This window comes from Hordeum vulgare, chromosome 1H (genome assembly GCF_904849725.1).
Source record: "Hordeum vulgare subsp. vulgare chromosome 1H, MorexV3_pseudomolecules_assembly, whole genome shotgun sequence".
Classification (NCBI taxonomy): Eukaryota; Viridiplantae; Streptophyta; class Magnoliopsida; order Poales; family Poaceae; genus Hordeum; species Hordeum vulgare.
This window is the reverse complement of record NC_058518.1, coordinates 484,528,700-484,546,508: the sequence shown is the minus strand read 5'-3', so window position 1 is coordinate 484,546,508 and position 17,809 is coordinate 484,528,700. Positions and strand designations below refer to the sequence as shown.

At 44.3% G+C, this 17,809-nt stretch overlaps 1 pseudogene; it reads right to left on the bottom strand.

Annotated features, from left to right (window-relative positions):
- Positions 1-10,233: 10,233 nt before the first annotated feature.
- On the bottom strand, positions 10,234-12,886 carry LOC123417031 (annotated as a pseudogene).
- Between the last annotated feature and the right edge of the window lie 4,923 nt (positions 12,887-17,809).

Here is a 17,809-nt window from a genome sequence, read left to right as displayed (position 1 = left end):
CTTGTGCTTGTGCTTTTGGTTAAGATGCATAGTGAGTAGCAGGTGCACTGTTAGTGCTTGCTAGTTGTGGTTGTGGTTGAGATGCAGAGCCATAACCAGATGCTTGCTGGTATTTGATAAAGACAGAAAATAGTCACGCATTTAAAATCATGTAAAAGCATGTGCAAGCATATAATTGACTAGAAGCATTTCAATTCATGTAAGAGCATGTGCAAACATTTAAATTCATATATACCTCAATTGTGCTCTTTTTCTTGCTAGTTTTGCTGAGATGTGCATTCTTCTTCTTGCCTCTCTCAGGATTCTTCTTGCAGCCTGACTTGTTGTGTCCAACATCTCCACACATAGAACATTTAATTATGGTTCCATGCTTGCTCATTTTCTTGCCCTTAGGAGCTTTTGTTTCTTCTCTTCTCCTGTCATTTTTAGGCCTTCCATGCATTCTGACATAACCAGGAGCTTGAGGCCTAGGATTTTGAGACACATGCCACATATCCTCCCCTTCCACTGGCTGCAAGCAAGGACCGTATATTTTCTAGAAAACCTCAACTGAGTAGCAAGGATGAATATACTCATCAATTGTCTTCTTACACTTGTAAATAGCACTAATGGCATGGTGGCAGGGGAGACCAGACAACTCGAAGTAGCCACAAGAGCATGTCCTTGCTTTAAGATCAATAGTGTACTGCCTTCCCCTTCCATTGATATGCTTCATTTCATACCCATTTTCTCCATTCCAAATCACATCAAGACATTGTGTCCAAGCAATAGATTTTTTGAGCTTATTAAAGATACCAGGGCATATTGTCCCTATCATTTTATCACCCTTCTCCTTCTCCTCTTGAATTCTCACAAATATCTTTTTCCTAATCTTCTCTAGCATAGAAATTATTGGATAGAACCTAGCATCAACAATTGCATGGTTAAATGACTCACACAGATTATTGTCAACTGACTCACAATTTGTTCCCAATGGAAAGCCCTAGCCCAATGCACTGGCTCTGTCCTCATCATGTCTTGAGATCCTTTAGGTGTCTCTTGTGCAAGCTTGGCCTTGTAATAGTTGAAATCTTGCTTATTGGATGCTTTGGCAACAACCCAGAATTTTTTATGCCAATCATGAGCTCTGTGCTTCTTCCTCCAGTTAGCATATATGTGTCTAGCACACATCCTGTGCTCTGCAGCTGGAAGATAGTCCTTCATGGCATTGATTAGGCCCTTCTGTTGGTCACAGATAAAGACCCACCCTTCTCCATTGTTGTTGATGTCAAGATCCTTGATGAGTAAACCAATAAACCACTTCCAAGCAAGTGGATACAACTGATTGTTAGCATCCCTCCCTATGGCACACAATAGCTCACCCTTCACTGCCCCTTTGAAGAAGCATCCATCTTGACGTATCACTTTCCTGCATCCAGCCTTGAATCCTTGCTTCATTGCATTGAAACAAACATACAAACTCTAAAATATATTTTGGTCCATGTTTGTTGGATCAAGGCACACATCAACAGTGCTTCCTGGATTGCTCCCAAGCAGCTCCAATTGGTAATCAAACACCATGGTATATTCATTCTTCATACCACTCATCAATCTCTCCATCACAATTGTCTTTGCATGCTTGCATTTTGAGGTCGAAACATCAGCAAACATGTCTTGCAACACAGTGGCCTTCATGCTTTCAATTTTTCACATAGGATTAGCTAGTATGAAGTGCTCATACCTCTGTGCAATCAATTTAGCAGTCACAAGCTTGTTGCATATGTTCTGTGCACATTCATGATGATTATTAAATGTGATCACTTGGAATCTACATGTTCTTGACCTCTTAGTTGCATAGATGAGCCACGGGCAACCATCCCATCCACACTTGGCCCTAACCCGATCATTTATGATTTCAAGAACCTGATACTCCTCTTAGTAATTAGACCATACCTTCTCAAAGCTTTGCAAAAGTGGTTCTTGCTTCTGAAAACCATGGTCAATTCAAAATGGGGTATATCAGTGTCATTGTTATACCTTGGAAACTGGCTCTTTCTTTTCACTAGCTCTTTGTCACAGTCTTCATTATAACTATAGTCCTCATCAGATGAATCATACTTCGAGTCCTCTTCTTCTCCTGCTGTTTGTTGCTCCATGTTGGCAATAAGGTCAATTGGAACAGGACCTGATGCATCTCTTCCAATCCAGCTCTTGCTATCTCTCATTCTTTTCTTGAACTTTCTAGCATGCCTCCTTAGCTCCACTACATCTGAATCTTCTCCACTATCATCACTATGTGGAATGTACACAAAATCACTATCTGAGTCTTCTCCACTATCTTCTCTACTAGCAACTGTCTGTTGTGTTGGATCAAACACTTGAGAAAGTGGCATTTGGCTCACACTTGTATGTCCATCTACATTTTCATTCCTTCCACTGCTTTTTCTATGCTTCAATGGGTTGCACATAACTTGTGTGACCACACCTGTTTCATTAGTGATAATCACATCTGTATCAGACTCAGCAGGCTCTGCAGCTATGATCACAACATCAGGTTCACTATCTGTCAATGCCACAAACTCATCCTCAAAGTCACCGCCACTGCTACTTTCAACACTGTCTTCTTCTCCATGGTACTCTACGTACAAATCTGCAACTGCACCAACAGATACATCATCTGCCATTTGGACACACTTGTTGTCATCATTAAGAAATATCAGACCATTGACAAGTTCTTCACCACGAATTAGAAAATATAACTTCATTGATTCCTTCACAGCCATGTGATCCTTCAGATAGCCCTTCACTTCCTGCAGTGACAATTTGTCCCTCTCTATGTCTTACATAGCTTCCTCTCCCCTAACATACTGCAAATTTGGACCAATTCGGACGAACTCGCCGCCCAGATGGAAACAGACATGCAAAATCTCACTGGGATCCATGTTTTCACTGAAATTGACAGATAATGCCAACAAAATTAACCTTTCCGTCTTGTTTACACTCCAAATATAAGGCTAAATCGAAGAAAAATCGCAACTTTCCGCCCGCAAAAACTACCCCCAAAACCTGTGTAAAACCCTAACCCCGCCATGCCGAAATCGTACTCTAAACTACGGGAATCAGAAGAGGAGGGCATCGAGGGGAGTACCTTCACTTGTTTGCACCGCCGCGCCGTCACAATCGTCGTTGTCGCCGTCCAGACGATCACTCGCCGGTCGCCATTGTTGCCACGCAAGATGGATGGAAGACAGGGGGCACGGAGTACTCGAGGTTAACCCGGCTGGGCCCTGTCGGACTGGTGATGAAGGGCAACGCCTAGGCCCTGCTGGGCCTCTCTGATCGACTCGCGGATAGGAAAAAGTGGGTCGGCCCAGTACATTCCCTCTCCCGCCTAGCCACTATGGCCACGTCGACTATCCCCGTTTGGCAAAGAACACAAAGGTTCAATTTAGACCGGGATTTGTTACTTCAGGGTGCAATCGACAGGGATTTATACTTCGGGGTTCATTTCGCGAGACATCTACCAGCTCAGGGTTTAAAATGGACTTTTTTTCATTTCAGATTGGAGGGGGGCACAACACGAGCTCGATTGGGCATCCCACCTTTACGTGGATGCGGCGATTTGGCTCCGAAGCTCAGATGAGCCCGGGCATGAACAATAAAATCATTTAAAATACTAGAAAAGTTTACAAAAAATGAATTTTTTTTATGATAAGAGATGATTGAATGCGTGATGTTCATTTCAAATTTGAGAATATTTAAACATCTGAGAAGCTCTCAGCAAAAAATACAAAATTGGGGTATGTGAAACTTTTCACTGTTTTGCACTGTTTCGACTTGATTTTGTCTTTTTTGCTGAGAGGTGCTCAAATGCCCAGATGATTTAAAATTTGTCACGAACATCGCGCACTCATGCACCTTTTACCACAAAAAAAAATCATCGGGTGCATCTGAGCTCAGGTTAGAGATGAATTATCACCTTTACGTTTGCTGCTCACTATTCATAATATTTTGGTTGAGAAAGCATTTTCCCAAAGGAAGCAAATTGTTTTTTTTTTGGAATTGTTTGCACGTATAATGGAAAGTCAAATTTATTTTAAAAATATTTTCAGATTTTTTAATAATTTTTAGTTTAATTTCTATGTTTTATATAAAATGTATATACATCCATAGACCAGAGCTTTCGGTGCTTCTCCAACGTTATCCCTGAAACAGACACGACAATTATCTGTGAACCGGTTTAGACTAGTCCTCAGGTGCGGATAAGGGAGCGAGTCATCCAAACCGAGCTTGTCGTCTAAAAACGCCCATCTTGTTTTTTATCCGCAACACTCAAACAAATAACAGAAAATAGCACAATTCATTCATAAATAGCTTGCAAATATTTCTATTACAACAAATAGTGCAAATATAAATATTACATACTCCTTTCGTTTCTAAGTATAAGTCTTTTAGAAGTTCCATTAGCGGATTACATACGCATGTATACAGTCATACTTTAGAGTGTAGATTTATTTATTTTGTTTTATATGTAGTCTCTAATGATTTTTTTAAAATACTTATATTTAGAAACGGAGGGAGTACAAGATAACGGGGTGTTTAACAAGTTCTTGAAATTCATCAATTACAAATATTGCTTGTTTCGTTAGGGGCCAAGAAAGTTTTGTGTTTTTGAGTGCAAGTACTGGTTATTGCTTGCTTAGCAAACTCCAACCGGTTCGATAGACCGAGGCCATCCACTTTAAGAAAAAAATGTTGCTTGCTACAAACTATTGCACTTGGGTCCCAACACCCTCCTAATTGAGATTAGGGTCATCTTCAATGCTGACTCTTAAACTGCCCATAACCATACGGACCGTGTGATTCAAACGTGTTGCTCCAACGCGGATCTGCATCGGTCCGCATGATGGTCCGGACGCACTTTCTCTTGCAAACCGGAGACAAACTAAGGGGACTTTGTGGCGTTCGGACATCAACCATGCCGGCTTCTGACCACTCAGGTTAACCCCAAACCCTACTCCCTCACCCGCGGGCGTTCCTGCCTGACGCCAACTTCACGCATCCATGCCACTGGCAACCGCTTCACATTAAAGGCGGCCCAAAGCCGACGTGACCTCCAAATGGCTCCGGCAATGAAGCGGCGCGCCGACCGATGGTACCGCCTGCGACGTGCCCCCGTGTCCACGTATGTTCACTGATGGAGACACGTTACTAGGCGGGGATGAGGCAGATATCTACCATGCCCCGTTCAATGTCCCGTTCGTCCGTATGCCACCATTACATAGGATCGCCGGATGAGAAACCCACTTCGACATCGTGCATTGACGCACTGAGACGCTTGGCCTCACCATAATCCGCTATTTAAAGGCGGCCGCATCCGGCTAACATCAAGCTAGAATACAAGCCGCTTCACATTCTCCTTTCATCTTCCTACCTTGCACCACATCCATCATGACTACAGGCGACAACGCTTTGTAGAAGGGCCTTTTGATGAAGATGAAGCATGGGGTGGCCGCTCTTGCAGCCGTCTGGCAGAGCCGCCATGCCAAGCGGACCAAGGAAGACATGCTGCCTGCTCGCCCGAGGTCTGTGACGATGAGGACAACCCCACGATGGACATAAGCTCAGACGATACTGCATCGGAATCTGTGTATGTGCATCTCGGCTTCACCATGGAGTAGGCGCACACACACTTCAACACTGTCATGGAGGAGGAGGAGCCTGCGCTGGCGCCTATGTCAACATTCTAGAGGAGCAGGAGGAACAATGGTACAACTTATTCCTCCTAGAGCAGCACCGGCTTACAGAAGGCCAAATCGACGACGAATGCGCTAGAGAGGAGGCTATGGCGCCCATGGGCACGATGAACCCCAACTTGGTCGCGGAACAACATGCGATCTACGAGGTCATTCGCGCTCAAGCCACTACTCACCACAAAAAAGCCACCGCCATCATTTCCATTGTGGGTCACACGTCCACCAGCGACGGACAAGGCGTGTATCCTCTGAAAATGAGTAAGGCAAGGGATGCAATAGGGTCTTGTGTTCCATGTGGGCCAGTCCATCTCCTATGGTCTACTCTTCCTCGCCGGAAAACACGGTTTCGCTTCATCGATCTTATCGCTAGTGTTCATGGAGATAGCAGATGGAGGATGACAAGGGCTTGAATGCTGGACACGCTGTAGGATTGGTTCAGGGTCGAAACATTTTTTTTCTAAATATTCGAAACGTAATGAAAATCCATCGTGTTTCTATGAATGTCGTCTGATTTATATGAAATCCGTCGTCTTTGCACGAATTTTGTCTGGCTAGTTCAATTAGTTATTGAAATGTATATTTATTGACAACATTTAATGGTGGCCTTCGGCATCAACGCCCGCGGACTGGCCCCACCTGTCTATGGACTAATGCCGGAGCAAATGTGTTGGTCAACTAATTGAACTTCAATACTCCCTTCGTCCCGAAATATCTGTCGCAGGTGACAGAATTTTTGAACTAAGTACAATTTTTCATTTACACCCTTTACATTTTAAATAGCTAGCAATCCAGTATTAACATCGTCGTGATCCCCAGACTCCCCCTTTCCCTTCCGTGATTCCAGCTCGCCGTGATCTCTGCACCTGCCCCACGATCCCACCTCCCCGTGATCTTCGCACCTGCCCACGATCCCACCTCCCCGTGATTTCCGCACCTGCCCGCGATCTCGCTTGAGCTTCGAGGTACAGATCTCAATCCTCGCCGGATCTCCTGCTCGGGGCCCTCCGCCGGTGCCGGAGCCCCTGCTCGAGGCCCTCCGCCGCTGCCGACCAGAGCTCCTGCTCCAGGCCCGCCGCCGCTGCCGACCGGAGCTCCTGCTCCAGGCCCGCCACCGCCGGCCGAAGCTCCTGCCCAGGCCCCTCGCAGTCGGCCCACCTCCGTCCCTTTGCTCCAGACGCGTCGCCTCACCAAGCTCCTTGACCATCGCCTGGCTGAGCTCCAGCGCCTCGCGGAGCTCCTTGACCAGCGTGACTAGCCGAGCTGCAGCTCCTGGACCAACACCTAGTCGACCTCCGGTGCCTCGCGGAGCTCCTTGACTAGCACCTAGGCTGCAGCGCCTCACCAATCTCCTCGTTCGGTGCCTCGCCACGGCTGTGCCTCTCAGAAACGAAAAAACTTGTCCCTGTTATTTTTTTTCTGAGAGGTACAGTTTTACTTCAGCGAGAAATACGATTTTGCGTTCGCGAGGGGCACGCCCGTGCCTCTCGAAATCGGAAAAAAACGTGATTTTTTTTTTGTGATAGGCATGATTTTTGCACTCGTAAGAGGCACGATTTTTCTTTCGCGAGGGGCACTATCATGCCTCTTGATAACAAAAAAAACACGTTTTTTGTTGCTTTTTTTTACGAGAGGCACAATTTTGCTTCCGCGAGAGGCATGGTTTTTGTTTTGTTAGAGGCACGCTTTTGCCTTCGTAAGAGCACGGCCGAGCCTCTCGAAAACGGAAAGATACGTATTTTAGAAAAAATCTATCGCGAAAGGCGCGGTTTTTCTGTCCGGTTTTGTTCGTCCCGGTTGTTTAAGTAACTTTTTTTAACAAATCTATCAGCATGGATCTAGTTTTGAAGATCTCGATGCGAGTAACTCAACGGCAAAAAACTTTTAAGATTTGGACGCACAGTTTAAATGATAAAACATTTTAAAAATACGAATCAAAAAATATTCAAAATTACGGCACTTGTCACAATTTAGAATGGTGAAAGTAATATTTACAATAAGTACTCTTGAATTAGTGATTTCTGCATCGGCCTTACTGCACTCACCCGTTTCTTCTCTTTGTGCCGATCGAACAAGACACGACGCTAACTCGCTCGCTAGCCCTGTTTGTTGCGTGTGTTTTTTTCTTTGCTTTTTGCTGATTGGATTGGTCTGTGTTCACCGTGTTTTTTTCTTTTTATTCTTTACTGTGATTTCCTTTTTCACTGGTTTTTTCTCCTCTTTCTTTTCATGTGTGTTTTCTCTATGGTTTTATTCAGTTTTCATTATTTCTTTGATCTTTCTTTTTCTATTTTTGTATAATTGTTGCCGGTTTTCGTTTTTTAGTTATTTCTATTTTCATGCATTTTATTTCGTTTTGTTATGGTTTTCACGGTTTTACCTCTTTTTTCTTTGGCTTTCTATATTTTTTGCTGGTTTTGTTTTGTTTTTTATCTTCCTTTTGACACATGTTTATTTATTCATACATACTATACATTTTCCATACACCTCAGGAACATTCTTTTACATGTTTACATTTTTCAAATATAGTAATATTTAAAAAAATATATGTTTCAATGCCTACATTTTTCGTATACAGAAGGAACAAAATGTTATATATGTTTAACATTTTTCATGTATATGATTTTTTTCCAAACATATGTTCTGATGTCTATTATTTTAATACATGTCGTACATTTGCTTACACATATGAAACATTAGTTTTATACATCATTATAAATATAAAATTCCTAATTAATATTTTTTAAATATATATTTTGGTTTCTACTTTTACTCATATACATTGCAAAAATAAATACATGCAGACTTGCAGTACATTTTCCAATAAATTTTGATGTCACCTTTTTCATACATGCAGACTTGCAGTACATTTTTTTATACATTAGAAACATTTTTCTTGACAAGTCTCAAATATGTATGGAGTGCTTTAAAATATGCATGGACTTCAAGTAGACATAAGATTTTCTAACTTCCATAATTAAATCATATTCATATGATGCCAAGACTAATCACTATGGATTTTACAAAATGCAACTTTCTGTAACGAATGTTCATTTATACCATATTAATCATTTATATGTAAGAAATGAACATGTTAAAGATAATTAACATGGCAAGCATATGCATGACAAGAATGTACACATTATGTAGTGCAAAACTTACATAGGATGCAAATGCATAAAAGCTATATGTCAATGGCTATCATCATGCGAACTTTGTAAGTTTTAACAGATTATGTCAGTATTATGATGCACTTTTGTAACATTGTTTTTATCAAAGCAAATTGATTCTAACATAGTTTTAAAATGCCACAATTGCGTAGAACACAGAAAAATGCATAACATTCATATAAGACACGTTTTCATCATATGCACAAATTAAAATTTACAACGATTTTAATATAAGGTAGTGTGGCTCCTTTGAGCTAGACACTGCACAATCAAGAGTGGGGCCTGGGGTGCCATGCTGACCAGGTGTATCACGCCTGTCGGTAAGGCATTGCATAGTTTAGTGCACCACCTAATTGTCGGGCGTCAGACAAAAGGACGAGCTGAGTGCAAAAAAATAATACATGGTTCACTTTATGAAATTGTTTCGCGCATAGGTCAATTTTGTTCATTCTACCTCAATCATCTCCCATTGAGCACAAACTCCTGGATCTAGTGTTAGTTTTCCAGATCCAGAAGTTGTTGTGAAGAGTCTTATTGACCAAGCACGTCTTTCATTTATATATGTTGAAAATCTTGGTCTTTTTAGACCGGAGGACATTTAAAGCATCTACAACCGGATTCCTTAAATGACCCCTCATAACTCTGCGGACGCGCCCGATCAGTGATCGGACATGAAAGAGAAAAAAAATGACCCAACCAGATTATCGGCGAACTCTCATATCAATCTTAAATATGAGAAGAATAAAAGGGCTCACGGACGCGCCCGGCCACACCCAGTCAGTGCGTCATATAGGAGGTAACCCCACCCTGGATCACTTTTTTTTTCCTCTTTTCCTCTTCACCAATCATGTGCGAATCCGAACATATGAAGAAGAAGATGAAAAATATGGCTGTACAGACGAATAAATAAGGAAGATGCCCCGTCACTAACAAGGTGCGTCCGCAGGAATTTGATGGCCTGAATTTACAAGTCTTACTTGAAGATGCTCTTATAGCCTTAATCATGGACCCGAATAAGAGATCTCTGCCATTGTCGCTAGAGGGCATGCCGGGTGTTCTGAGCCGCGCTCTGCAAATGACATAAAGTCTACAAAAATGCTAAGTATACAAAGACTTATAAAGGGTTGCACATTGATTAGGATTTTTTCTTTTTAACTAACTTCTTTCCTCCCTCCTGATTTTCAAGGGGATGGGGCCCTCATTCCCCTTAATCTCTAATTAAATTCATTTGTTGTAGAACTTGTGTAAACTTATGTATGTGTAGCATTACTCCAAAGTCTATGCCGAGTTCTTTTTTATATGACCGACTTAGCCTAATGTTTTCTAGTATATGATACTTAAAATAAAGGATGTATATAACGAGCCTCCAATGATTTACACCCAACATATGACAATACATCAACCTCTTCGTTTCATAATATAAAAACGTCTTTAACACTAAAATCAAGAAATCAACAGGGTAAAAAATATACAGGAGAAGGAAGAAAAGATCAGACGTATCGTTCCAGGTTGAACTCAAAACTTGCGAGGAGGCTCTGTTCTTGGCATGGCAGCGAAAACTTGTGCTCCAGCGCCGCGTCGTGCTGCCGCTCCATGTCGGCGAAGGCCGGCCCGCCTTGGCCCAATGCAGCACCTCGCCGTCCTGCACGCTGCCCACCTCGCCGCCGTAGTTCCAGTTGCTGCTGTTGCTCGTGGTCTCTCCGTAGCCCAGGTTCTCCGACGCGTCCAGCGCGCAGCTGTAGTTGCCGGCGCCGAACCCGGCGTCGTCGTCCGCCGAACTGGCCATGCAATGCCTCAGCGTTCGCCGCGCCGACGTCCCCGGCGAACCTGCTGCCGTACTCGGCGCACACAGGGAAGGGGTCGAACACCGCCGGCTGCTTCGGACAGAGGCTGCCGTCGGCCGCCGCGGCATGGGGGTTACGGTTTTTCTCTTCCGCATCCGGCAATGCCGCTGTGGCCGTGTCCGCGGAGGCCATGGGCTTGTGCGTGGCCGGGTCGACGACTTGCTGGCGGAGCTTCTTCTTGATGCAGCTGTTCCAGAAATTCTTGATCTCGTTGTCCGTTCGGCCCGGCAGGTGCGACGCGATCTGAGACCACCTGCAAGCACACACGCATCAGCATGTTATCCCAAATTTTCAGCCCACTCACCTGCTCGAACGCAAGTACGTATGCGTGGTTGCAGGCAGCAGGTGAGGTTCAAAAATGAAGTATAATTTGGCAAGTTCGGACGTGGTCTTTCTCAGCTCAGATGTCAAATGAGCTTGGATGAACAGTAAATTTTAGAAAATATAGTATGGTTTAAAATAATGTTTTTTCCTGTGTAAACAGTGGCACAGTTTCGAGTGTTCACGAAATTTCATCATGAAATGACATTCATGGAATTCGTAGCAAAAAGGAGATTTGATATGCTTAAATAGTGTAATTTTCGAAAGCATTTTGGAGTGCTTATTTTGTTTTTTATTTGCCATGATTTCTAAGAATGTTAAAGTTCGAAAACATTATGATGAACTTCTGCAAACAGTGAAAACATTTGTCAAAGTTTGTGAAAGAAATCACTTTTTTTTTTGTTCTCGTTTTTTTGGGATTTAACCGTTCGTCGCGAGCTCAAATGAGCTTGCGAGGAGAAGATGGTGGACTTTCGGGCAAGTAGCAGTAGTAGGAAACTAGGAGTACGCGAGCGTACAGATGACGAAATAGAAATAGCATGCATGTGACAGAGTCTGTAGCTGGAGTTTGTAAACATAGCTGGGGAACACGAGTACATGACCGGCTCGCTCGACGCGACCAAGTCTAGGCGGGGAGGTGATATGAGGTTTGTCAGACCCTGCTGGCGGCGCCGGCACGTCGGCGGGAGGGGCCTACTCGTCGTCGGGCCTCACCTACGCTTCTCCCATATATACCAGGCAACCATCGATGAGGAAGGAAGCAACCGTCGCCGTTGGCTAGCTTAATTAGCTCGATGGTGGAAGTAGCTACAAGCCTACAACTACAAGTCGTCCGGCGGCGTGGGGCAGCCAAAGCTCCGGAAGGGGCTGTGCTCGCCCGAGGAAGACGAGAAGCTCTGCAACCACATCAGCCGGCACGGCGTCGGCTGCTGGAGCTCCGTCCCCAGGCTGGCCGGGCAGCACCGTGCACCGGTGTGGCAATTGGCAAGACGTGCCGCCTCCGGTGGCTCAACTACCCTCCACCCCGACCTAAAGCGCGGCTGATTCTCGAAGCACGAGGAGGGCCTCATAGTCAACAGGTCCGTCCGTCCGTGCAATGCATGCATCTAGGTCATATTAATTTCACAGTGCGAAGATCGATCAAGCTAGCAGAAAGATTTAGGAGAAAACATACCGAATTACTGATGCGTGTGGTGGTCTCAGATGGCGTCGCACGTGCATGTCCGTACGGACAACGAGATCAAGAACTTCTGGAACAGCTGCATCAAGAAGAAGCTCCGCCAGCAAGGCCTCGACCCCGACATGCACAAGGCCATAGCCACCGCTGACACGGCTACGTCGCAAGTAGCCGGCGGTGTTCGACCTGTTCCCGGTGTGCGCCGACAACCTTGGTGCGGCAGCATTATACGGCCAGTTCGACGGCGGCAAGGATGGCGCGGACGACGGTGCCGGGTTCAGACTCTGAACTTCAGAGCCGCAGACTACAGCTGCGTGCTGTACGTGTCGGAGAACCTAGGCTATGGGGAGAGCTCAAGCAACAGAAGCAACTGGAACTACGGCGGCGAGGTGGGCAGCGTGCTCGACGGCGAGGTGCTGCACTGGGCCAAGGTGGAGATGGAGCGGCAACACTCACCGCTGGAGCACAAGTTCTATCTCGCAGCCCTGCCAAGAACAGAGCCTCATTTGGACTTCAACTTGGAATAATACTTCTGACTTCTTTCTCCCTCCATTAGATCGCAAGTTGGTGTTACATCGGAAGTTCGAGTAGTAATTTGTAGCATCAGTGCCATTTTTATAGGCGAACTGGTATGCGTCCTGCCAAAAATGCTAGACATACAGAGAGTTACATAAGGTTACACGCTGACTAAGATTTTTTCTGTTTAACTAACCACTCCCCCCTGATTTTCAAGAAGGGTGGGGCCCTCATTCTCCTTAATCTTTAATCAAAATCCACCTATTTGTAAAATTTATGTAAACTTATGTATGTGTAGCATTGTTCGCTTCCTGCAGCATGCTGAAGACAGACGTATCGTATGAACTACCAATTGCGAATCATAGCAAACAAACTGCATGTGAGCGGGTTCTACCAAGATTTAATTACAGCACGTGCGTTACAACATGAGAGAAAATAACATATTTTTTTTAGAAGGAGGAAGCGGGCCCCCGGTCTCCGCATAAGAGAAAATAACACATGTTCTTAACTGAATAACCATGACTTATAAGAGCTTAATAGGTTCATATCTTTTAGTTCCACACGTTGTTGCCAACAGTGGCATCAGTGCTTACACAACGAAAATAAGTTTAAATGTGGTCAGTCATAAGGTTTCTTTTTTTCTCTCTCTCGCGCGAGCTCACGCGCCCATGCTCTTTCGGAATAAGACGAGAAATATGTTGTTTTTTCCCACGAGGGCTTTCATAAGTGCATATGTGGTTCTAGATGTTTTTTTCTTCCAATCTAGTTTTAATGGATGTTTATTTGCAATTCGGTCCATCGACGGTACGAAAGAAATATAGACCGTGCACTATAGATTAAGCTTGGACCAAAAATAATATTTTAGAAATATATAACAGCTAAAAATAACATCATATTTAAATTCTACATATTTTTTGGATCAAATTTCATATATATAATATGCTAAAATGGGATTTACAGTTCAAAATATATGAATAATTTTGTTTAACATAAACTGCTGATTAATTACCCGATACATTTAGAGGTTTTCTGTAAAATAAAACAAAACAAAAACGGTACGGCTGACTAAGATATGTACGACGGATTGATTATCTAAATTCTCGGGGGGGGGGGGGTTTCTTAGAAAAAAACGGATTGGTTTTGACTTAAATGCGTAATGCGTGTTAATTTAAAGAAAACTGAGGAATTTATTCATAATATGGTGTGACGAACGACAAGAAGAAATCCATACTTTATTATTACGTAGAGTTCTACTAGCAATCAATAATTAAATATATAATATAAAAGTACATGCATTGCTAACCCAAAAATGTTTTTAAATGATAAGTGCCTGGCGCGAAACAATCCGGTCCTGATGCCTTTACAACTGAAATTATCATTCGAACAAAAATCAAACCCAAAAATAACTAACGCTTGCTATTCGAACAAAAAATTGTCACGCTTGACAACTGAAGTTGCCATCCACGCGTCAATAAATTTATCACTAGAAAATTTTAAAGTTGTCATGTGTCCGTGTCACACGTATGACACTTGTTAGGGTCCAAAAAATATAAATATGCTAGAAATTACAATGAAACTAGAAGCATCCAACCATAAGTTAAATTACATACCCAATCAGTTCCGAATAGATCTCTAAAATAATATGTTCAAATAATTACCCAGTTTTGCCACTTATTTTTTTTGCCATGACCTTTACCACGAATTCATTTTGTTTTCCAAAAAATGGTGAATACTCCATTGTCAAGAAAATAAGAAAAAAGGAAAAAGGGAAAAAGGGCTACATCCCCTTCCTCACACTAGGTGGGAGTAAGAGCATCTACAACCCTAAACACCAAAGTTCAGCCCCCAAACTGTTGGAAATATGCCCTAGAGGCAATAATAAATTAGTTATTATTATATTTCTTTGTTCATGGAATCGTTTATTATCCATGCTATAATTGTATTGATTGGAAACACAAATACATGTGTGTATACACAGACAAAACACAGTCCCTAGTAAGCCTCAAGTTAACTAGCTCGTCGATCAAAGATGGTTAAGGTTTCCTAACCATAGACAAGTGTTGTCACTTGATAACGGGATCACATCATTAGGAGAATGATGTGATGGACAAGACCCGAACTATAAACGTAGCATATGATCGTGTCAGCTTATTGCTGTTGTTTTCTGCATGTCAATGTATCCGTTCCTATGACCATGAGATCATGCAACTCCCGGACATCGGAGGAATACCTTGTGGGTTATCAAACGTCGCAACGTAACTGGGTGACTATAAAGATGCTCTACAGGTATCTCCAAAGGTGTCTGTTGGTTTGGCATGGATCAAAACTGGGATTTATCACTCCGTGTGACGGAGAGGTATCCCGGGGCCCACTCGGTAATACAACGTCACAACAAGCCTTGCAAGCAATGTGACTAAGGAGTTAGTTGCGGGATCTTGTATTACGGAACGAGTAAAGAGACTTACTGGTAACGAGATTGAACTAGGTATAGAGATACCGACGATCGAATCTCGGGCAAGTAACATACCGAAGGACAAAGGGAATAGTATACGGGATTATATGAATCCTTGACATAGAGGTTCAACCGATAGAGATCTTCGTAGAATATGTAGGATCCAATATGGATATCCAGGTCCCGCTATTGGATATTGACCGGGGAGTGTCTCGGGTCATGTCTGCATAGTTCTCGAACCCACAGGGTCTGCACACTTAAGGTTCGGTGACATTTTAGTATAGTTGAGTTATATGTGTTGGTGACCGAAGGTTGTTCAGAGTCCCGGATGAGATCACGGATGTCTTGAGGGTTTCCGGAATGGTCCGGAAATGAAGATTGATATATAGGATGGTTTCATTTGGTCACCGGAAAGATTTCGGGCATTACCGGCAGTGTACCCGAAGTGACGAATGGGTTCCGGGTATTCACCGGGAGGGGCCCACCCACACGGGAGTATGCCCAGTAGCACTAGGGTGGCGCACCAGCCCTTAGTGGGATGGTGAGGCCAGCCCAAGTGGGCTATGGCGCCACAAGGAGAAAAATCCAAAGAAAAAAGAAAAACAAGGAAAGAGGGAGGTGGGAAGGAAGGAGTGGACTCCTTCCCCCAAACCGAATTGGGGTGGGAGTCCACCTCCTCCTCCTTGGCCGGCGCCCTTGGGGATCCCTTGAGCCCCAAGGCTAGCCCCTCCCATCTTCCTATATATATTGGTGGTTTTAGGGCTTTCGAGACACAACTTTGCCACGTGTAACTCAAACCTATACCACGTAGTTCTTCCTCTAGATCGAATTTCTGCGGAGCTCGGGCGGAGCCTTGCCGGAGTAGATCATCACCAACACCGGCGCGCCGTCATGCTACAGGAGAACTCATCTACTTCCCCGCCCCTCTTGCTGGATCAAGAAGGCGGAGATCGTCATCGAGCTGTACGTGTGCTGAATGCGGAGGTGTCGTCCGTTCGGCGCTAGATCGGAACGGGTCGTGGGACGACGGTGATTCGAATCACGAAGCTGTACCACTACATCAACCGTGTTTCTTAATGCTTCCCGCTTAGTGATCTACAAGGGTATGTGGATCCAATCTCCCTCTCGTAGATGAACATCACCATGATAGGTCTTCGTGTGTGTAGGAAATTTTTTGTTTCCCATGCAACGTTCCCCAACACAAACGTCCGTGGACGTGTCCGGATGCGTCTGCAGACGACGACCGGGCTACATACTAAAAACGTCCGCCACAACCATGAATCTCTTACTTCATATCTTAATTCCATATTAGTCATACAGATAAAAACCTATGTAGTAGTACATAGCTAAAACTACTCAACGTCAGACACTTCGATGATCTTTGTGCCCGACATCGGGTAGACGGGCAAGTGCGGCAACTCGTGCGTTTGCAGAGGCCCCGACTCCTCCTCCCCCTCCGCCTCCGTGTCCAGTTCAACGAACTATCCCTCCACCCCGCCTGTTCTTGTTGTATGAATCGCCGGTTGGCCTCGACGTAGGCCTCGTCCTAGATGGACTCGAGGATGGTGGTCTACTCTGCCATCTTCATTGCTTGTGCGGCCTCGTACCTCACCTCCGCGTCCACCATGGTAAAGCCCACAGCCGGCTTTGCCGCCTCCTCCTTCATGGGCTCCACTTCTCGCAGCTGCTCCCCCTCCTCCCCATGCTCCCCTCCTCCTCTTTCAGCTTGGGCAGATCCATAGGAGGGCCCAAAGTGAAACGAGCAGCTCATCACGCCTTGATCCCTTCAGGAGCTACAAGGAAGAATCATGACATAGGTGGTGATTGATACGTCTCAAACGTATCTATAATTTTTGATGGTTTCATGCTATTATCTTGTCAACTTTGGATGTTTTATATACCTTTTATATCTTTTTTGGGACTAACTTATTAATTCAGTGCCAAGTGCCAGTTCCTGTTTTTTCTGTGTTTTTGACTCTTTTCAGATCTGATTTTGGAACGGAGTCCAAACGGAATAAAATCCCTGAAATGAATTTTTCCACAACAGAAGAAGATCGGGGGACTTGAGGGCCAAGGCAGGAGGCCCACAGGGAGCCCACAAGCCATGTAGCCGCGACCAGGGGGGCCTGCGGCTACCAGGCTTGTGGCCTCCCTCATGCTCCCGTGCCCTAGCTCTTTGGCCTATATATTCCCTAAAATCCCAGAAAAAATAAGGGCGTCCACGGAACCACTTTTCCGCCCCCGCAAGTTTCCGTTTCTGCGAGATCTCATCTGGAGACCCTTCCCGGTGCCCTGCCGGAGGGGACTTTGGAGCTGGAGGGCTTCTACATCAACATCATTGCCTCTCCAATGACTCCTGAGTAGTCTACTTCAGACCTACGGGTCCATAGTTAGTAGCTAGATGGCTTCTTCTCTCTCTTGGATCTTCAATACAAAGTTCTCCATGATCTTCATGGAGATCTATCCGATGTAATCCTCTTTGGCGGTGTGTTTGTCGAGATCCGATGAATTGTGGATTTGTGATCAGATTATCTATGAATTATACTTGAGTCTTTGCTGATTTCTTATATGCATGATTTATTATCCTTGTAAGTCTC